At 45.8% G+C, this 22,936-nt stretch overlaps 1 pseudogene; it reads left to right on the forward strand.

The window, feature by feature from the left end:
* The first annotated feature begins 16,831 nt into the window (after positions 1–16,831).
* On the forward strand, positions 16,832–17,506 carry LOC112308839 (cell division control protein 42 homolog pseudogene; annotated as a pseudogene).
* The last annotated feature ends 5,430 nt before the right edge of the window (positions 17,507–22,936 follow it).

Raw genomic sequence — 22,936 nt, forward strand, 5'->3', positions numbered from 1 at the left:
GTTGTCAGCTGTTGGCCCAGGACACACACCAGAAGTAGAGAAACGTGTCTATGACCCCCTTTGTCCCCCCGCCACCCCGGAGCCCAGGGCCTGTTGCCCTCTCCGCGCGGAGTCCCAGCTCTCAGAAAGCACCCAGGGCTTCTCCCTCCAAAGAGGCTCAAGTCCAAAATAACTGTGCTATCTCCCATGTTCTCCACGGGGCTCCCTCACCACCACCATGGGGACCACACACCTAGACCTTCTCCAAGACCCTATTGCACCATCATTCCTCATCTGAGGTCAGGGTAAAGGGAAAGCATACTGAAAGGTAAAGTATAAATCAGTAGGGTTGGCAATACTCACAGGGGTACTTTATGAAATTTTAGGTGGCATGCACAAGTGAGCGAGGAAATAACTTGGGGTGAGAATGCTGTTTGCAGGATTTCTTGCATTAGGCTAGCCCTGCTGAGCCCTGCCAAGATGCTGGGGTGTAGGAAATTCTTCAGATTCCAAGGACAGTCCAGCCCTGCACAAAAGGAACAGCTGGAGTTAATTCTCAACCCTGGATGTACTTGGCTGAGGCTGTCCCCGAGTATTTCAAGTATTTATCAAATTAGGAAATTTCTAAAATATTCTCGATGGATCATTGTAATTTGCTTTAAAATATAATTTCTAAGAGAAGATGCAATTTCCTGAGAGCGTGGGTCAGTAATCGTTTAATAAAGAGCGCCAGAGAGTAAATATTTTTGGCATCACTGGTGAGAGAGTAACAATTGCTCCACTCTGCCTTTGTGGGGTGCACATAGACCAAATGCACATGAATGAGTGCAGCTGGGTTTCAATAAAACTTTATTTACAAAAACAGACCAGGGGCCAGACTTGGCCCAAGGACCATAGTTTGTTAACATCTAACTTAGAGGATCTCTCTTGTTCATGCATCCAACATTTACTGAAGGTCCCCAGGCATTGGGAGGCACACTGGGGCTCTAGGATAAGTGACATACTAGCCCGGCTCCTAAGAAGCTTGCAACGCAATGAGGACAATGACAAGCAAACATCAGACCAGAAAAGTGTAAGGGGATATGGTAGAAACCCAGAAGCAGCGATCCTTTCCCCACCTGGGGGTGGGAGTGGAGGGTGTTTACAGGCTTCACTACAGAGGTGCCCGATCTGCTGATCCACTGGTGGGAACATCGTTTTCCACAGAAGCCACTTCTGCACCCCACTGGCATGCCTAAGGTGCCCATTGGTGACCGCCAGCTGGGGCTTCCCCCCATGGCCATGCGCAGAGGTCACCCAGCCTTCTCCCGAGACTCCTGTGCTCAGTCCCAAGAGGCGCAGTTCTGACTTGCCTCATCAGTGACTTAAACCACAGGCTTTGACCCCCCTCACCCTGCCACAGGCCTAACAAAGCAAAGGACCCAGATGCAGCTGGCCAGAGTTCTCTCCCCACCTTCTTTATCACTAAAGCCCCTAACTCTTAACTCACCAGGGAGGCATCCTTCAAGTTCTCCCATCTTACGTTCCTGCCCTGTTTTCCTTGTTTTAGTTTATGGACTCGATTGGAGCATTTCAGAATTCCAACTCAAAATGCAAATGCATCTCATTTCATAGCATTCAGCAAAGCCTCCTGATTGGCTGAAGCTAAGCCTCCTGATTGGCTGACCTTCTCACTGTAGAGCTGTGATTGGATGATACTGTAACTCCCACTTTAGGATGGCAGCTTCCTATATGACTTAAGAACGAGAGAACACGGGCAACTCCACTTTCCTGTTTCTAACCACAAAGAGTAGTGGCACTGCAAGTAGAAGTTTATAGAAAAGAATGAAAACCACTTTCCATCAGCCCCCCAGCCCAGGTAGTTAAGCTCCCCAACCCAGGTAGTTAGTGCCTTCTGACTAAGCACAATTCACATGTACCTCTGGTTTCTACAATTCCACCCAGCACACAATCATCCAAGGACGCACATGGAGAAAATTAATGTGTGGGTTTTAGTAACAAAAACATTAGGGAAGAAGGGCATCAACAGCTTAACCTAGTTTCAAACAGCAGCAATGCCATAAAGCCACTCCATGGCAGCCTTCTGGGGATCGCCTTGCAGGAGTCCCAACTTTTAAATAGAGGAAATGTTGAAATCCCCAGGAGATGAGTGGAAGGCCTTTGGCTTGTCTGCTGTAAAGCCTAAGTCAGCCATGCGGATCCTGCAGACCTTCTGCTTGTGGAAAGGGGCAGAAAGATGGGGATCAGTGCCTTGGCCACTAGGCACAGGGCAGAGCACAGAGCTGAGAGCATTTCTTCCTACTGCCATGGCAACAAGGCTAGTGAAATGACTCACTTTACTATGACCATCGTCAAGCAGACATCTCGGACACAGCATGCCTAACGATGAAACTTGGTTCATCAACTCCAGACCTGCTAACCCCAAAGCACTCCCCATTCCAGAGATCCGTTCTTCTGGTTGTTCAAGCCATAATTCTAGTGCCATCTTTGCCTTCACTCATTCTCTGCTCCTTCGCATCCAGCTCAGCAGCATGACCTCTTGGCTGTACAATCTAGACCTATCAAGAAGTCTCTGTGTACTTTGCATAACCTCCACCACAAACACCCCAACCTAAGCCACTGCATCCTCCACCCTTAATACCATACACACTATTACTGGCTTCCCCTCTTACTTCCTCTATGGTGTGGTTTTGATGCGGGAGCCAAAGACTAGCACTTTTTCTTTTAAAAAAACAAAAATCAGATCTTGTCTTTCCCTGAATAAAATCTTCCCATGACTTTCTATTCCACACAAAAATATACAAAGAAGTTGGAGGAATCATGTTACCTAGTATCAAACTATACTTACAAGGCCATAGTAATCAAAACAGCCTGGTACTGGCATAAAAATAGACAACACATAGATAAATGAAACAGAGTAGAGAGCCCAGAAATAAACCCATACCCTTATAGTCAATTAATATCCAACAGAGGAAGCAAGCACATACGATGGGCTAAAGATTGTTTATTCAATAAATGGTGTTGGAAAAATTGGACAGATAGATGCAGAAAAATGAAAATAGGCCACATTCTTACACCACACACAAGAATACATTCAAAATGGATCAAAGACTTAAATGTTAGACCCAAAAGTATAAAAATCCTAGAAGAAAACATAGGCAGCAAAATATCAGACACTGCTCATAGAAATTTTTTATCAGATATGTCTCCCCAGGCAAGGGAAGCAAAAGAAAAAAATAAACAAATGGTACGACATCAAACCAAAAAGGCTTTGCACAGCAAAGGAAATCATCAACAAAATAAAAAGACAACCCACAGAATGGGAGAACATATTTGCTGATACATCTAATAAAGGGCTAATATCCAAAATTTATAAAGTACTTTACAAACCTCAACACCAAAAAAACAAGCAACTTCAATTTAAAAATGGGCAAATGACTTGAATAGACACTTCTCCAAACAGGACATACAGATGGCCAATAGACATATGAAAAGGTGCTCAATGACACTAATCATCAGAGAGATGCAAATTGAAAACACAATGAGACACCATCTCACACCTGTCAGAGTCGCTATCATCAACAAATCAACAAACAACAAGTGCTGGTGAGGATGTGGAGAGAGGGGAGCCCTTCTGTACTGTTGGTGGGAATGCAGACTGGCGCAGCCACTGTGGAAAGCAGTATGGAGATACCTCAAAAAATTAAAAATGGATCTGCCTTTTGATCCAGTGATCTCACTTCTGGGAATATATACAAAAGAACCCAAAACACTAATTGGAAAGAACACAGGCATCCCCATGTTCATTGCAGCGTTATTTACAATCACCAAGATATGGAAGAGGCCCAAGGGTCCATTAGTAGATGAGAGGATAAAATGACTATGGGACAGTTACACAATGTACTACTACTCGGCTATAAGAAAGAAGAAATTTTTACCCTTTGTAACAGTATGGATGGACCTGGAGAACATTATGCTCAGTTAAATAAGCCAGTCAGAGAAAGACAAATACCATATGATGTCACTCATATGTGGAATCCAATGAACAAACTGAGCTAACAAGCAAAACAGAGACAGACTCATAGATGGAGAACAGATGATAGCTAGTATGCGGTGGGAGAGGGTGTTAGGGGGTGGAGGGATTGAGCAAAAAGGAAAAAGGACTCATGGACATGGACAACAGTGTGGTGATTGCTGGGGGAAGGGGTTATAAGGGGACTAAATGGTAATGGAAAAAATGTAATAAAGATTAAATTGAAAAATAAATAAAAGACACAAGAAAAAATATACAAAGACAGACAAACAGTGAAATCCCAAGCTCCCTGTGATGTTCACACGGCCACACATGCTCCTGGACTCAGCCCCTCCCTCTGGCCTCGTTTCTGGGGGCTCTCTCCCCGGCGCCCTGCTCTCCAGCCTTACCGTTCCTCCTCGCTTTAGCGTTTGCTGGTCCCGCCTTAGAGACCATGTTTCCTCCCCATCTTCTGAGGGTTTCATGCCCTGACTTCATTTATGTCGCTGGAATGTCACTTTCTCAGAGAAGCCTTCCCTGACCACCCTGTCCAGCCCCCCATTCCTTACTCCACCCCCAGCCCCTTTCAGCACATGTTTCCTGCAGCTGGGGCACCTGTTGACCTGTTTATTTTCTGTCTTCCTAGCACAATGGCAACCCCATGAGGATCAGGATCTCGTGAGTCCCGTTCCTAATTGGATCTCCTGAACAAAGAATAGCGCCCAGCACTGAGGAGGAGCCTAGCACACTTGCAGAGCGTTTGTGGAAATGGAGAGCGCGTCCTCACAGCTCATCTGCATTGGCCATCACGATGCTCCCTTGCTATATTCTAATCTCTGGGTCCCTGACTGCAGCCCCGCCCCCAAGGGCAGGAAGCCTTGTGAGGTCCTCAAGGGCAGGAAGCATGTGTTCTTTATCCCCAGCACCGAGGCAGTCCATATATATTGGGTGTTTGAATAGATGGGTGGGCAGATGGATGCATTAGATTAGAAGAGCAAGAATTATGCCCAGGGCTGGCCCTGGGGCCCATGGCTTGACAGGTGAGTTGATTTGCTTTTAGAAATGAAGTCACCAGTCATCTCGATGGGCCATATACATGCCATCTGTACGGGTCATACAGACAGGAACAAACGAAATGAATTTTTGAAAATTTCTATGTGTTGACATGTCTCATCTTCCCTGAGGTTGTCATTAGCACTGGGGTCACTTTTCAAAGCCTCTTGTTAGTGCCCAGTTCCATCTCCCCAGCCTGTGCCTTAAACAACAGGAGGGAATGTGGCCGGGGACATCCTCTGAAAGCCACCTTCACCTTCACAGCAGAAAACACAAAGGGCCCAAATCCAACAAATCCCCTCCCAAAAGCTAGTTCTAACATAATGAGAGGTAGAGACAAATGTGTTGATTTTCTTCCGGACTCATGACCCCATTTCCATCAGACCCCCACCGACCGTTTCCAGGCCCCGCGCCCACTTGTGCGGATCCTGCAGCTCCCGTCGTTATTTTTCTATGTCCCAACAGACTTCTTGATGATTCGGGGCTGCCCAATCAAATTTCAGCGACCTTGCTTTTCTTTGGTGCAAAAAAAGCAAAACCTAATTAACTAAAACCAGATACGATATTTGAAGAAAGAAAAGGATGAAAATGAAGAAAGCATGCAAAATACAGATATTTTAAAGTACGGTTGAGAAAGCTAGCATCCAAACCATTTGGGTGAGAATTATAGTATTTTCCGTTTAGAGAAGTGGGACAACTTAATTGCATAGTTCCTGTGCAATAAACTGTGTGGTAATTACACAGAAACTCCCGTGAAAACTGCAGTAATTACCCTGAACTAAAGCATTCTAAAATAGACCCCGAGGTACCAAGTCCACAGACAATGGAAAGATGTTTAACCTGTACTTCAGCGGCTTGATGTGAATACAGCACCGTCAATGACTTTGGATGCCTATTTTTGAAGATAATTATTTTTAAATGTAGACGTCTTCCTAGAAATGGTCTCTGGCACATTTTCTTTCAAAAATTGGGGAGAAAGCTCCGTTAACAACTGCCAGGCAGCAAGAAAGTTGACAGTAATTTCCTGTCTAAAAGAGGTGAGGATCTTCAAAGAGAAATATTAAGTCTCTATTTTCAAAAGGAGTTTTTGGTTGTTGGCTCTCATTTACATACCACGTGTCGAATGTGAAAGGAGCCTGTGTCAGAATGGAAACGGCTGAGTTAAGAAGGAAATGGTACAGTACATTTTGCACAGAGCAAGGCATTTTCTTGGGAATTAAAAGGCCTGTTACATAGCCAATCCCCCAACAGGCTCGAAACAATCACCTTTTGTAACTCTGTTTTACAAAACTTGAATGATTCAGCTGGAGAAAGAAAGGGGGGAATACATGGATGATGGGGATTGTCCGGCCCTAAGAAAATTGGCAGAGTGAAAAAATCATGGAACTAGGCTCCTGGGATCCTGGTTGTTGGCACTGGGTGTTTTGAAGCAACTGACTGACCCTTGGGCCTGACATTAAAAAGGGCAGGCTCCCTCTCCAGACCCGACTTACTTGAAACTGGGGATTAGTGTTCCAGAAGAAGCAAACTGAAGGTTTTCGACCATCCCCAGAGTTTCTCTGTGCATCAGGAGCTTTTTGCCACCCACCTATCCTGCCGGACAGGATTGAAAAATTAGTCTAAAATGGGTGTTCAGCTATCTGCTCTGCAGCCCCACTACCAGGTCTACCAGTTGGCTTCAGCCCAGGGTCTAGACGACATCAAAGCTGGATCTGCAATTAGCTGCTGAGGCCTTTGTGAATTTAATTTTATAGACATTGTTCTGCTAAGTTGATGGCAGGCTCAATGATGGGCATGAGAGTAAGAAATGGCATTAGAAATGAGCAAACCCAGACAAAAGGGGAAAGTGAAAATTTCTAATTGCACGTAATTTAAACCTTATTTGTGTTCAGCTCTGGCACAGCCAGGCCAGCTCCAAAGCCACAGAGAAACGCATTTAGTCCCTAAATGGTTCTGTTCAGCCCTGACCCAAGCATCCCCTTCTCTTTGGTGGGGGGGAGAGAGAGAAAGAGAGAGAGGAGAAACTGTTTCCAGGGCTGTGGGCATCTCCACAAGTTTGGGAGAATCTTGAAGACAGAGAATTATCTTCTGCTTCTTCCTTATGTTTCAACAAATGTTTGTTGGCTGAATAAATGACTGCTCAGATCTGAGCAGAGACCTGCCACCTATCACCACAGAGTGTTTGCCTTTGGCCGAAAAGACTTCGTACAACGTATGAAGGGAAGAATAGCTACAAAGTGGTCTTTTCTAATGCATGATAATCAGAAGAGAACAGTTGTCAGAACTGGGTGACTTTAGAAGCAAGGGCATGGTTGAGTGGCTGTGGTCATTCAGAGTCACGCCGTGACTACAGGTGACCAGAAGTGAGGATCCCAGGAGCCTCTCCCAAACTTCTTTCACCACGTTGCTCAGGGCTGGGCCAACGTTTCCATCATGCTGCTGTTTCACGTGATGTGTCTAAAGGCAGTCCGGCCATCGTGGTTCCAGAATCTGTGTCTTTAGAGAGAGAGATGATTCTGTGTGTGTCTGCGGCAGACAGAGACCAACTCAACTTTCCTATTATTGCTCTAGAGTGATTGCGAGTTAAAATTATTAACATGAAACTTCTTCAAATTTGTTCTCAGGGAAATATTTTATATCGGCCACCGCTATGAACTGAATCTTTGCATTCCCCCAAATTCGTACGTTGAAACCCTAATCCCCAATGGGGGCGGTGTGGGAGGTGGGGCCATGGGAAGTCGTGGGGTTGTGGGGGTGGAGTCCTCACGAGTGGGGTTCGCGCCCTTGTAAGAGGCAACACTAGAGGGAGCTCATTCTCCCTCCACCATGTGAGGGCCCAGAGAAAAGACAGGCTCCCTCCTCAAGAACCCAACCATGATGGCTCCCTGATCTCAGACTCCCGGCCTCCAGAACTGGGAACAATAAAGATCCATTATTTAGGAGCCACCCAGTCTGGGGTATTCTGTCAGAGCAGCCAGGCTGACTGAGACAGCCACGCTCTTGAATATGGGTGTAGATCAGTCAATACACTACCTACTCTGCTACACCTTAGCTCCAGAGCAACATCGAGGTTTTTGCCTCCAGAGAAGCCATGGAGGGGAAGGGAAATCCTGGAGTCCTTTGCTTTAGTCTTTCCCCCCGGGGCCTGGCCTGGGGTAGGTCCTGGTCACTCACATGCTCACAGGTCAGATCGGTCGCAGGGCAACAGGAGGAGGCTGATGGAAAGAGAGCTGGGCCAGGCAATTATTGTGTCCACGTAGAATCCTGCTGGCCCTGTTAACCCAACCAGATCCCACAAGAAGGCGACCTTCTCACCCAGGCCTGGAAGCCAAGACTTTGGACTCTACCGCAAACAGCAAAATTTTCAATGTACCTGAAATAACTAAACTTGCTGTGCTCTTCGGCCCCGAGGGCCTCTTCAGTACCATTTCTGTAAGTCGCACACGCCCCGAGGGCTCTCCCGGCACCTGCCCCCTGTCTTAAAGGGGCAGGACAACCTGGTGGTGGGAGCATGGGCCCTGAAGGCCACTTCCTGGACTCAGCTCCCCGCTGGGCAGTGTAGCAAATCACCTGGTTGTTCGTGCCTCTGTTTTTTCATCTGGAAAACGGGGTGATGGCCACCCTCCCTCTCAGGTGTGGGGTAAGGAGGATGGGAGCAAATGTTTAGCAGGTCTGGAAATGGTTAGTGCGCAGCGAGTCTTGGCTCTCACTTTTACCAGTTATGGCTGAAGACTCTGTCTCAGCAAAGTGGACGAGGCATGCAGCTGGTGTGTTGCGGGGCTGAGCACGGGATTACTACCTTCTGAGCCGGATGGCTGATCCCTGCCAGTGACCGGGACAGTTCAGGTCACTGCTCAGAAGGAGCTTCACTTCTCCCCTTGGAAGAACAGGTAGATTTATGTCATGACAACTTATTTTTACAGAGGACCACTCTTTGGAGAGCACACCCCTGGACAGTATACACAGATACAACACACGCATACATACACATACGAGGGGGAACCCAGAAAATGGAATTTGTAAAAAACTGTGTGTTTATTCTCACAAGTGCAAACTTCAGCCACCTTCAAAGTGCTCTCCATGTGACACACTACACCTACCGAGACTTTTTCCACTGCTCAGAACAGCTTTTGAACTCACCAGTTCGGATGCCTTTTAGGGTTGTTTTTTGTTTCACCTCTTCCACATGGGCAAAGCATTCCCCTTTGAGGACTTTTTTCATCCGGGGAAACAAAAAAAAGTAGCTTGGGGTAACATTGGGTGAATAGGGAGAGTGGGGCATTAGGAATCATGCCGATTTTGGCCAAAAACTGCTGAACACTCAGCGTGGTGTAGGCAGGTGTGTTTGTAAATCACCTGTCATGAAATGGGCAAACACATTGACAGAGTCTTAAAAAAATTCACTGCAGCCAAATGCAGCCTCTCACAACAACGCCAGCTGGTACACTGATACAGATGCATTCCTAGAACACTCACTCACCTAGTAGCAAGGGGAGCTGTACTGCAAGATACTTCCATTTGGGGTGGGGTCCCCCCCTTGTACATACAATATATACCATATGCATACATCCATTTTTACATGTTTATATGTACTAATATAAAGGCAATGTCAAGTGTAGGAAATTTGAAAAATACAGGAAAGTATAAATATAATTAGGAGTTATTCATAATCACATAATCCCAACACTGGGCAAAGTTACAGTTGGCATTCTGGGACACGGCCTTTATGGTCTGGGATGTTTTGTTTGTTTGTTTGTTTGTCCTAAACACACATACGGTTTGGGAAAGATGCACCGCGCATACACGGCTCTGCTTGATGCTGTCTTTTCAGCTCAGGGACATTCCTGACATGCCACATTGCCGAGCTATGCGGTTTCATGGGACGAAACGTGGAGGAAGACTCAGTTGTCTGGCGCTGTGTTTTTTCTCTTGGGGGTTTTGGGGTCTGAATCACAAAATTCATCCATCACAACTTCCCTTCTCCGCACCACCCACCCCACACCTCACCCCCAGGGCACGGGTTGGTCTCACTCTGCCTGGCTGAGGGTTTAATCCCAGAGAGGTAAGCAGCTGGCGACCAGGCACTCGGAGAAGCCCCGACTCAAAATGAAACAAGCCGGTCCCAGGAGGCCACAGAGGCGCGATTCCCCCGTTCCTGGCGTCTGTGAAGCACTCAAACGCAGGGTCGCAGAGAGTGTGTGGTGGGCCCCAGGGGCCGGGCGGAAAGATGGGGTATGGCTGTTCAATGGCTATAAAGTCTCAGTCACACAAGATGAAGACATCCCAGAGCTCCCGAACAACATCATGTTTATAATAACGATCCTGTCCTGGGCCCTGAATTTGTTCAGAGGGTAGATCACATGTTGTGTGTGTGTGTGTGTGTGTGTGTGTGTGTGTGTGTTTAACCTCATGAAAAGTAATCAATTAAACACAAAGGATTACTGAATTCTGCACACGGGCTGGCGTCCTGCCGGTGCCCTGTTGGGGACAGTGGCGGTGAGGGGGCCACCTGGGAGCGTCAGCCTCCCTGGCCAAAAGCTCACCACCCCCGTATGGGATGGCTGCTCTTCCGGAAGCCGATTTATCCTTCCATTGAGTCTACCCAGGTCTCAAGCTCCTGGGTCATCTGACTTTCTGTTGCTTGGTAACTGGAGCACCTAATTATTCCACTAGGAGGTCAAAGAAATGTCGGCAACCCCATTACATGGGCTCAAGACAGCCAGAGGTAAGGCAATAATTTGCATAAAGAACTTCATTTTCCAGCCACGGAGAGGAAAGAAAGGGAATCCCAAAGCTCAGCGCATGTTTGCTAGGAGTGAAGCAAGGCGGCCCTGGAAGTGTGGTTCAGGAAGGAGGAGTAAAAGCACCTCGGAACAGATGTTGGGGGTTTTGGTTTCCTGTTTTCTCTCGTTATTGCTGTTTTTATCTTCAACTCCGGAAATTGTTCACAGATAAAGAGTAAATACATGGGCAAGGAGAAAAAGTGCTTCTTAGTGCCAGATAATGAGTTGCTTTGGAGTAAAGGTTTGTTAAGGATTGTGGCTTCTGGCTTTCATCTTTCCCTCACTTTGTATTTAAGTCGAGTTTCCTTCTCAACTAACTCTAGGTTATCAGGTTTAAAATTAATCGAGTTATCTTTTTTTACTTTCTTGGTCGACAATACCCCCCATTTTTATCTGGCCATCTGTGGCTGTCATTGCCAGGGGCTTATTTCCTAACAAATAATAGGAAATTATTCTTCCAGGTACTGTGGGTAATTTGCTACAAATGTCCTATCCGCCTGCAAGTGGACTGGCCTGTCATTCACAGCTGGACCCACTCTGGGACCTCGGAGACTAGAAGCCCCGATTTCTCTGCCGTCTCTAAGTTCTGCGATGCACAGCTGCCGGCACCACGCAGAAAGGCTGAGCAGTGGCGGGTCCCAGCATCCACAGTTAGCCCCACACTGTTCCAGGCACAAGAAATGCCCCTCGGTACTTCGCGTTCTCTAAATCGATTTAAATTCCACACCAAAGTTGGCAACAAACCATGGGTCTCTCTCCTTGACTTGGGTGACACCCAAGAACAGTTCACCAGGCTTAAAATACCCAAATAATTCTGTTAATTGCCTCCCAGGGCAAGAGAACTAGGAATCAAAGAAGGAAGCCTCTGGGAGAGAGGGGAGAATTATTGTTCTTTCTTGATGATTTCTGTCACCCATGAAAATTAGTGAAAAAATACATTAAACAACTAAACATTGTCCGAATCCAAATCCAGTGTTCTTTAGACAGTGGGTGTTTGCTCGGTAAATGCCGACTTCTCTCTGCCCTGCCTGCACGTCTTCCTCCCTGGCTTCGGGGCCTGCGGGAAGGAATAAGAACTCACTGGCCCCCTCTGCTGGCAGTGAGGAGTAAATGGCCTGGCTGAATCAGCCACTTAAAACCCCAGTGGGTTTCAGCTACTTTTTCTGCAGGGCCATTTTACTTAATTCTCTCCTTTATGTGGGTCAGCCACCACTGCCCAGAAATATCCCCAATGACTTACAGAGGGCAGGAAGTGACTTATTGAAACACACTTGTGAAAAATGACACACACAGGGTGGGACGATGGGAGCACTGAACTGTACACTTAAAAATAGTTAAAATGGTACATTTTATGTTCCACATATTTGTCACACTAAAATAAATGATGCACACAGAGGAAAACGGTGTCAGAGAGGACAAGGGAATGAAAAGCGCATTATGCTTAGGAATCAAACGTGTACCCGATCCCCTGGAAGCTTCTTACGTCTCTGCTGGGCGGGGGTCCACATGGCCTGGACCGACGAGGGGTCCCAGTGGGTACCCAGGGCCAGTCCCTGGGTGGGGAGGTCCCATGACAGGGAAGAGAAAAAGAGGGCCAGGCCTGGTCGTCAAGGACACGGAGGGAAGTGTCCCTCCTCTCCGTCTACCTCCTCACTCTGTCCAGAATGTGAGACAGACACATGGTGGCCCCAGAACTGGCCCCACAGAGGGCTCTGGAGAAACCGATATGTCCCACCCCATTATTCTAACTGTTCAGAGAGTGGTCAGAGGGTTGGGAAACAGACTCGGCACTCTGAACAGCGGAGGAAAGAGACATGGGGGGTGCAGATGACCCAGGTTCAGAGTCACCCAAAGAAGTTTGTTTGAACATGGAAGATTTCCTGACTCAGGAGGCCAAGTTCAAAACAGGAAACAAATGGGCATGGGTCTCCCTGCCTCTGCCTGGGCCTCCCTCTCAGGAGGAAAGGAAGGTGAGGAGAGGAGAGGGAGGGAGAGGGCAGGTGGGACAGAGAGGACAGGAAAGGGACATTGAAGTAGAAAAGGGGAACAGACTAGAGGCAGGGGAGGCTGCTGGTCTACCTTGTGCCCGCCCTCTGCTTTAGAGTAGGCTGCTGCGCCTGTCTCAGGGTCAGGTTGAGGCCCAGAGCCCGCGTTTGCCCTTGGCTATGTAGAAGGTGGGGTTGTGGGGTTTGGGATTAGCAGGAAGGCCAGTCTCAGGGAGTTGAAAGGGTGCATGTGTTGGGGGCATGCACTGCACAAACCATTAGATTTTTTTAACAGGTGATACATATCAAAGGAAAGAACTAAATTATCAACCATCTCTTAGTTTATTCCTTCAATGGAGCCCTTGTTTTAAACTCTAAATTTCATGTGAATTTAAAAAGAGAGACAGACAGACACAGGGGTTGTCTTTTTCTAAAACCCAGGAGAAAACGGGATCGTGAGAAATTTGGCAAGGTTCTGGTAAATTTACATCTCACACGGGAACACTTACTTGTCATCTGCCAATGCCACAGCCTGCAGCATCCATAAAACAGGCTAAAGACAGGTAATAAGCTGTAGGTCACATGGAACGCGGTGTCAGTAAGTGCCTCCGGGACACTCAGCAGCCGAACTTCAGCCTCGCCTATGCCAAGGCTGCCTGCAAACTGGATTCTAGCACCTTGTAAAGACACAGGGCATCCCTGGGCCTTTCTTGTGCCCACAGTGGCAGATCCAACTGATTGTATTCATGAAGACAGACGCCACCTCAGACACGTGCCGGCTCCTTCACATTCCCCTGAAACTCCACTTCGACAAGCTACAAGCCCTTTGCCAACTTTGTAGTAACAGAGACAAGCATCTCCTGTCGCTGCGTGTTTGCAGCCATGCTTTGCGCATTAAATTTAGAGGGACGTGCGCAGCATACGTAAGCCTCAAATTTGATTCGTGAAACCCATGGACTTGAAACACCACACCGATGACAAATATTTGTGACATGCAACATCGTGGGCCTGGGGGCCCCTCTGGACCTTGAGACATGTTTGCTTATTTTCTGAGTGAAAAAATTAGAAACTAGAGAATCCTCAAAAAACTTAATTTTCCTGCAAAAGACTAGAAAAACCCATAGTGCTTATGTAGGATAATAAAACACAAATTGTTCCTATTCTGTGTTTTTAAAGGCAACTTGATGGGAGGGAGATTTTTATAGCAACTCTGGTTTGGGAACATTTGAATAAATGTCAGAAAAAGTCTTTCAAATAAATAAACAAGTAGTAAAGTCAACTTAAAATGTCATTTTATGGGCAAATGATGAAATTTTCCATTTTTTCCAGAATTAGACAACTTATCAAACCAGTATTTGATTTGTCAGTATTGACTTACTAGAGAAATAATGGAGGGAAAAAACCTAACAATACTAAACCATACAAACCCTCGTCTCTCCTTAAAATAGCCCCGGAAGTTTACATGCATCTCACTCAGCAGCATTTAGCAAGGGGGCCATGAAGAAATGTTTGTTGTAAATGCAGTGATCCAATTAGATATGTTATAGCAATCTTCGAGACAAGTGTAAAAAGGCTGAGAAATTTTGAAGAAAGCAGAAAAATTTAGAAACCATCTGGAAATCTTAAATAGACGACGGTAATTATTCAGCTGTTTAGAAACAAGCCCTTAACAAGAAAACTTGAAGCTGGTCTCTCATTTTCTGCTAAAATAATTGTTTGTTTTCAAATCTTACAGCGTTGGGTTTTGTCCTGTCACTAAGTGCCAACCTCCCTCTCCCTGGGGCTGGATCCCACATGTCCAGTCAGAGTCCACATTTAGAGAGCTTCAGGCTCTTTGTCCTCAGTGTAGAATTCACCTCCAAACAGCCGCTCAGTCCCCCCTTGAAATCACCTTCCTGTGGCTCTTGCCCTCGCCGTTCAACTCCCAGAAGCTGAAAAGTTCCTTCTCCTGCCTGTAGGCTAGGTCCCAGCTCAAGCTTCCAGGATTATTCTGTGTCGAGTGAAAGGAAAGTGGCAAGGTCCCAGTTCAGTAGCTGATGCGACTGGAAACAAGCCAATTTATCGTCCAGCACTTTCCCCAGTGCCTGAATCCTGGGAGACCCTTCTGCAAGTTACTGCACACACACGTGCAACGCACGAATGTCCTGCTTGCTCTTGTGTCTTCTCAGACTCCCATCACCGAGCCCCACCTTGAGCCCAGTTTCCGCCAAGTTGGAGCCCAGCCACGCTCAGCTGGGTCTCCCACTTCCGATCATAGATGCACTGGTCAGGTCCCCACAACCTGCACCCAAACTCTTCGGGAGTGCTGGCTTTGTTCATGCTGGGCTATCCATCTTTCACTGGCCTTCCCTACCCAACAGCACCCTAGGATCACCAGGGGTTGTAGAATTGGACACCAGCGTGGCCTGACATCTGTTCTGCCCCCAGCCCCCTTCCCTGGGGGTTGTTGTGTTGCCTCTCAGTCCAGTCCCCCACTGAGACCCTGACCCCGGCAGAATGGCCTTTCTCACTTACTGTTCTAATCCTAGTATGATGATCATGTTGCAACCAGTGACCTGCTTCCTCAGAATTCTCTAGAAAGTCTTCACCACTAGAGAGAGTCCCCGTCTTCCCATCCACTGGTAGGTAGCACACCCTGGACTACCTAGTATTCCTCATGCTTCCTTCTTCCTCCCTCTGGCCCATACGAAGCTCCTTCTGGCATTTAATTCCAATAACCCAGTAATTTGTAAAAGGGCCAGGGAAGGCTGGAGGACTGCTGGGTTGCAGAGATATCTTCTTAAAAACCTAAACTACAACTCCATCTCTGTATTAGTCAGATCAGGCTACTGTAACAAAATAGCATGGAGTGGATGGCTTGAACAGAAACTTCTTTTCTTGTAGTTCTGGAGGCTAGAAGTCCAAGATCAAGGTGTTGGCAGGGTTTGCCCCTTCTGGGGCCTCTCCCTTTGGTGTGTAGATGGCTGTCCTCTCCCTGTGTCCTCACATGGACACCCCTGTGTGTGTGTCTGTGTCCTGATGTCTTCTTATAAGGACACCAGACAGATTAGAGTAGAGCTTACTTAACCGCCTCCTTTTAATTCAATTACCTCTTTAAAAGCCGTATCTCCAACTACAGTCAGTCTGAGGTACCAGGGGCCAGAGCTTTAACATATGAATGCTCAGGGGACACAATTCTGCCCCTAACACACCCTAAGCAAACACACCCTAAGCAAACTGTAGCAAATATCCATCAAATCGTTCTGCTCAGGCTGCCCACCCCCCACACCTGGCCATGGGATTAGGGGGTTCACAAAGCCACGGGTTAAATGCAGTTCAATGACCTGGAAAGTCCACTTTAACTCACACTATGTTATCCCTAGAAAAAAAAGAAAGACACCAACGTATTTTGGAGAAGAATTAAAATTTTGAATAAAATTTTACTATTAAAGCACAGGACTTCAAAATAAAATGTGTCTCGGCCTCAGATCACCCTAGTCTGGCTTCTTAGACACCCTAGGGGTATAAATTCTCCTCTTTTTCCATTGCAAAAATTATGGTGGAGAAGTTTGAGGAGCCCCGAGTTTTTCTCCAAAAGAACCCTTACTACCAGCTTCCTCATTTGCAAACGCAGGTCACTGTGATAAGCCAAGCAAAGGTCCCAGAGCATGGGGGGGGGGGGGGTGTCAGGGCTGGTGACTGCATGCTGGTCGGCTGAAATTTTTCTGCTCAGGCAGAGCTCTTGTCTTAAATCAGATCCCCAGGGTGCAGTTAATATATTCAATTAGAGCTTCTGAAGTTTTCCAAAGATCCCATCTAGGAGGAAGGTTGGAAATTCACCTTGAGCATGCCCGCTCTGGCTGATTTTCGTGATGGAACACCAAAGAAGCTCCTCACCAGAATGCACCCCCCCAATTACATTTTCTTACGCCTAATACAGTGCTTTAAAATAATTAGCCTAAGAGGGAGTACGTGATACCTTTATGAAAAAAATTAACAGTGGATATTAATAATAAATAAATGGATATTGGCCCCGGCGGAAAAGCTGGGGTCATCATCAGATTTGAAATATTTAAAGTGGATAGAAAACTGTTTCAGCAATGCAGACCATTAAGTGCGTTGTTGTGGGTGATGGTGCCGTTGGTAAAACATGTCTCCTGATATCCTACACGACAAACAAATTTCCATCTGAGTGTGTACCGACTGTGTTTGACAACTATGCGGTCACAGTTATGACTGGTGGAGAGCCGTGTACTCTCGGACTTTTTGATACTACGGGGCAAGAGGGTTATGACAGATGACGACCGCCGAGTTATCCACAAACAGATGTATTTCTGGTCTGTTTTCCATCCTCATTTGAAAATGTGAAAGAAAAGTGGGTGCCTGAGATAACTCACCACTGTCCAAAGACTCCTTTCTTGCTTGTTGGGACCCAAATTGATCTCAGAGACGACCCCTCAACTGTTGAGAAACTTGCCACGAACAAACAGAAGCCTATCACTCCGGCGACTGCTGACAAGCTGGCCCGGGACCTGAAGGCTGCCAAGTACCTAGAGTGTCCTGCACTCACACAGAAAGGCCTAAAGACTGTATTTGACCAAGCAGTATTGGCTGCCCCGGAGCCTCCAGAACCGAAGAAGAGCCGCAGGTGTGTGCTGCCGTGAACATCTCTCCAGAGTCCTTTCTGCACAGCTGGTGCTGGCATCATACTAAAAGCAATGTTTAAATCAAACTAAAGATTAAAAATTAAAATTCATTTTTGCAATAATGACAAACGCCCTGCACCTACCCATATGCACTCGTATGAAACAAGGCCCATAGGTATGGTTCCTTTCCCCCTCTCAGTGCTAGTTAATTTTGAGTAATTGTGCATTGTCAGAAAAGGGATCAGTACTAGTTTTTGTTTTGTTGTTTTGAAAAAAAATTTTTTTTGTTAGTTTGTCTAAAAGCAAGGCATGCTTGTGATGACTCTGTAACTAATTCGGGTTGTTGAAGCTGCTCCCGGGTTCCACTCTGGAGAGTGATCTGGGACATCTAGTTTTATTATTTTTTTCTTTCTTTTTTGGGGGGTGGGGGGTGTGTGCGGTTTGTTTTTATTTAGTCATTTTTTAAAAAATTCATTAACCACTGGACAGCCCTTTAGGGGAGGAGGATGGAGTGATTCCACATCCCACTCCCTAGATCTAGTTTACCAAACATGTTCCCCACCTGGTGCTGTTAGGAAGGAGTAGAGTAAAAGCCTCATTTAATAACATCCTCCTTTTTGAAAGTTGCCTTTTCTCTCCACCCTTGAGTAGGTTCAGTATTTGATGAAACTCATGAAAGTGGGTGGAGCCTGTCTTGCCCCTCCCCTTTTCTAGGATGCACTATATATGTGACTGACTGTCAAGGAAATTTGTTAGCCATTTGCTGATTTTTGGGGGCTGATTTTTTTTGAAGTTACTTTCTAACTTCTTTCATTGATAAGAAAAGTATTGCACTTTTTGAAATAATGCCAAATGAGTTGAGTACATAATTTAAAAAACATTTTTTCCTTGTCAGTCATTGTCTTACATGCTTAGCATAGATTTGCAGCTTAATAGTGTATGATATGGTGTTCTAGAACACAGCTGAAGACCTGCTGTATATGAGGGGTGGTGCTGGAAGACAGATGTCTGTGGAATGATTCACATCCTCTTTCAAGTTAGGAGGATGGAGACCTGCTTCATTAAGAAGCTAGGGGTGGGGTGGGGAGAACATTTAACAACATGGGGACCAGTCAGGGGACTCCCCTTATTTCTGTTTTGCATGAGGAACCCTAGAGCAGCCAGTTGAGGCTCTCTAGTTCAACAAAAATCATGGAGAGAGTCTTATGAAGACTCTACCTAAGTGTTAATAGGGATTTTATCAGCTTCTTTTGGTTGCAGTTTCCAATTTTTAAAAATGTTTAGGAAATCTTCTCCATCTTCTCCAAATCCTAATTCTTGTAGATTCATTAGTGTTGAACCGATGCTTTCTCATGTCTCAATTCTTTGTATATGCATTCTTTTCAGATGTATTAAACAAACAAAAAAATACCCTTCACAAGCCAAAAAATAAAAAAATAAAAATAAATAAATGGATATTTATGCATGTTCCTGGTATAAATTAGTAAAATACAGTACACCTAATATGGTAGATATACCAGTTATCCCCAAATTCATCTATATATTCAATGCAATCCTAACTGACCTTCCAGCTGGATTTTTTATGAGTCCAACATAATTTTTAAATGTATATAAAGACAAAAAGAACCACAAATAGCTAAATGGCTCCTGACAATGAGGAATAAAGGTAAGGATCAGGGCGGACACGAGAAAACTATTGTAACAAAAGCAGTGTGGTTCTGGGACAGATCTGGACAAGCAGACGAGTAGATAAGCAGGCTTCGTAGATGGCGTGTGAGAAACTGAATCGCTACAGAGAAAATTAGAGCTGTATTCTCAGCTAATACTGTATAAAGGCTTAAACTCGAAACTGTTAAAAATCTAAATGTTTGCCCTGACCGGTGTGGCTCAGTGGGCTGGGCATTGTTCTACCACATGAAAGCCCACCCCCCCCGCCCCCCGTTCTTTCCCAGTCAGGGCGCATGCGTGGGTTGAGGGTTCAGTCCCCAGAGGGAGCACAAGAGGCCGCCAATCGATGTTGCCCTCTCACAGCCCCGTTTCTCTCCTTCCCTTTCTCCCTCCCTTCCCCCCTCTCTAAAAATAAGTAAATAAAATCTTTTTAAAAATCTAAATGTTAAACATAATTGCAGAGATGTCGGAATATGTGTTCATGCCTCAAAATCAGCACAAGACTATTTAAACAAGAACCAAAAGAACAAGCCATGAAATAACGTACCAACGGATGGATTTGGCTACATCAAAATCAATACTTTTTGTGAAGTGAGTGTGGACGAGAAAGGGGCCACATACTAACACTAACAAGCCCAGGGGAGGCCTGCGTGGCAGCCTTGAAAGCTCAGACACCTGAATTAACCATGTAGAATGGTCTGAAATTAAAAGCTTTCTAACTGAAAGCAAGCCTGGTGGGCAGTCACACCCTAGGCTAGAATCTTCCCTGACAAAAGTCAATCTTTACCATAACTGAGCCTGTCTGTTGTCTTTTTGCCTCTATGATAACATATCTTTGGAATGTCAGATTTCCTTTTCCCGGACCCCTCAAAGCACAGACACCACACCAGGGGCAGAGCACAGACCCCCCTTGTTGTTACTGTTATTGTGGTCATTGTTGACTGATAACTACCCTGTACCCACCCATGTAAAAGAAGTCTGTGTCTGTCATTTTATTGTTTATCAAAGCCCAGAAATTTTCCCACGTTGCTTTCTCCCGCCTCCTCCCTAATCTGTCACCAGTGGATTTCTTGTAACCTATTTACATCTTCCCTTTTAATTGTAATGTATAAAATAAGATGCAAAACTGCCATTTTCTGGAGCATTTTCTCAATCCACTGAGGTTTTGCTTCCTGGTAACTGTCATCAGTTTGCCTCCAATAAACTCATAAACACTCTTACAGGTTTGGATTTTTCTTCCGTTGACATGAGGAATGCCACACACACTTACCAGAGAGATGCCAAGCTAAGAGAAGATATTTGCCACATCAAAAATCAGCAGCATGTTAATGTCCAGAACATACAAGGAGTCATATACATCAATGAAAAAGAAAACCCTGGAGAAAATTGAAAACCTATTAAAAACACACAAACAATTACAGAAGGATATGTACAAATGGGCATCAAAATCCCTAATGATCAAAATAAAACCACCATGAGAGACCACTCTACCGACATAGTAAATAATTCCCAGAGTTGGGAAGCATCTGGAGACAAGGAAACTTTCTGTCCCACACTGCCTGTTCTACAAGATACCTGAATATTCAAGAACATATAATAAGTACACTAGGGGGGCTATAAGAGAAGGAGGGAGAGGGGGCTAGTGTACGGAGGGAGAGTGAAGAAAGATGCACCTCCCACACCGCAATGATGCGAGTGTGCCACGATCTTAGGGGTGTCATGCCCCCAACTCTCCTAGAAGAACACAGCAACGTGCATGTTACCTTATGGGAATTACATACATGATTGACAGGTACCGATGACACAAGACCTTCCTTAACAATGAGTGTCAGAGACGAGCTAGATACAAACCAAATCCCTACGTGCCTCCCTGGGCACAAGGAATGTCTTCGTTCTCCAACCTCTTCTGCAATTTTGTTGGGACCATCCCCCTGGGCTCTGGTCAGTGAATGTAGGAGCAATGCCACTTCCACCTGGCCCCAGAAGTGTCCCCTGTGACCCTCCATGCCCTCACTCTCTCACCACTGTGCCAAACACGAAGGACTCGATGGGGCAGAGCTACTTGGTGAAGGAAACTTGGATTCTTCAGTTAACCGTTGGAAGAGAACCACCCAAGAAAGCCACCTGCCCACATCAGACTCATCTGAACGATAAATAAACCCATGTTAAGCCACTGGGACAAGGGAGTGATTTGTTTCTAAAATTAACCTACCTGGACTAGAACAGGATTCTATCGAGTCTAGTTGGAACCTCTTTATTGAAAATTAATAGATAAAGAATATGTAGATGCATAGATACATAGACAGATATAGACAGGTGAAGTGTACATGCTTGAGCAGCACCAGGTAAGTTTGGAATCATGAGAGAGACTTGGGTTTAGAGGTGGTAACGTTAAAGGGAAATTAGCATTATGATAGTTCAGTTCTCAGGAAAAAATTAAAAGTGTTCCTTTCTTACAGCAACACTCCCGCATGCCGAAGGTCCTCATTACTGGAGCCCACTTCCATGTAGCTAAAGGCAACCCAAAGGCTTTAGTAATTCCTCCCACAATACCAGAAAATTCTCCAGAAACATCTGAAGTAAGAGGTACTTGAAATGTACTTTCTTATGCTAAAAACCCATGTTCCCCTTTGCAGAGTCTGTGGCATTTATTCTGAAATGACGTGCACAAAGACAAGTAGAAGGAAATTGTTCTTAATAGTCGAGAGAACGTGGAGATGGAGGATTGGCATTGGGGCGTGGTAATCCCACTTCCTCCTCTTCAGGTTCCCATGAGTCGATGCATTTTCCTTAAATTTCAAAGAGCAGTGCAGAATTTCCAGACAATTCTGCAAGGGAGACTGGGAGAGCTTTTATGCTGCAAGCCTACAGTGAAGTCTTCAACAACCTTTGTCTTTCTCCTTCTCTTCTCACCAACCAGCTATCCTCTTTCCCATCCCTGGGCTGAATTCAAGGTGTTAGCACATCTGTGGTCCTTCTGGAGTCTCCAGGGGAGACTCCGTTTCTTGCCTCTTCCAGCTTCTGGTGGTTGCCAGCACTCCTTGGCTTGTGGCCACATTGCTCAATATCTCCACCCACAATCGCATGGTCTTCTCTATTCTCTCTCAAATCTCCCTCAGCCTCTCTTTTATAAGGACACTTGTCACTGCATTTAGAGCCCACCCAGATAACCCAGAATAATCTCCCTATCTCAATATCCTTAACTTAATGAGCCCCACAAAGTCCATCATGTAAGGTAATAGTTGCAGGTTCCAGAGATTAGGAGGTGGACATCTTGAGGGGCCATTATGCCACCCAGCAGGGTCAGAAATAGAGATTTCCAAGGGCACAGATGAGAACACTTTGGGGAGCAGTAGCGAGAGTCTGACCAGCTGGAATAGAACCCATGGCTTGGTGAGAAGCTGCAGCCACACTTAGACAAAGGGCTGCCTGTCAACTCCTGCTTCTCCTGCACATCCCAGTGGCATCTGTTGCCCTGGCTGGTGTCCCAATACCTACACCATGAACAAACCAAGAACTTTGAGGAGAATATAGTGATGGTCTGCTTTCTTGACAGTGTCGTGGACATTTGTTTCGTTACTCAAATTTCCCAGCATGTTAGTTCTATGTAAAGCCCAGGATCGCAAATGAAAAACAAGCATTATGTATCATGAACCTTTCTCATCTGAGGGGCGATGCGATGAGTTTTTGGTTATTGGACGGCCCAGTGCCAAGGACATGTGGCGGCATGAGAAAAATGTCAGATGACAGGAGTTTGAGTCTTCAGTTAGCTGACTAACATTCCCAATTTCCCTTTTATTTTTAATCGGCTGTTTACATTTTGGCCATTTC

This window comes from Desmodus rotundus, chromosome 2 (genome assembly GCF_022682495.2).
Source record: "Desmodus rotundus isolate HL8 chromosome 2, HLdesRot8A.1, whole genome shotgun sequence".
NCBI lineage: Eukaryota > Metazoa > Chordata > Mammalia > Chiroptera > Phyllostomidae > Desmodus > Desmodus rotundus.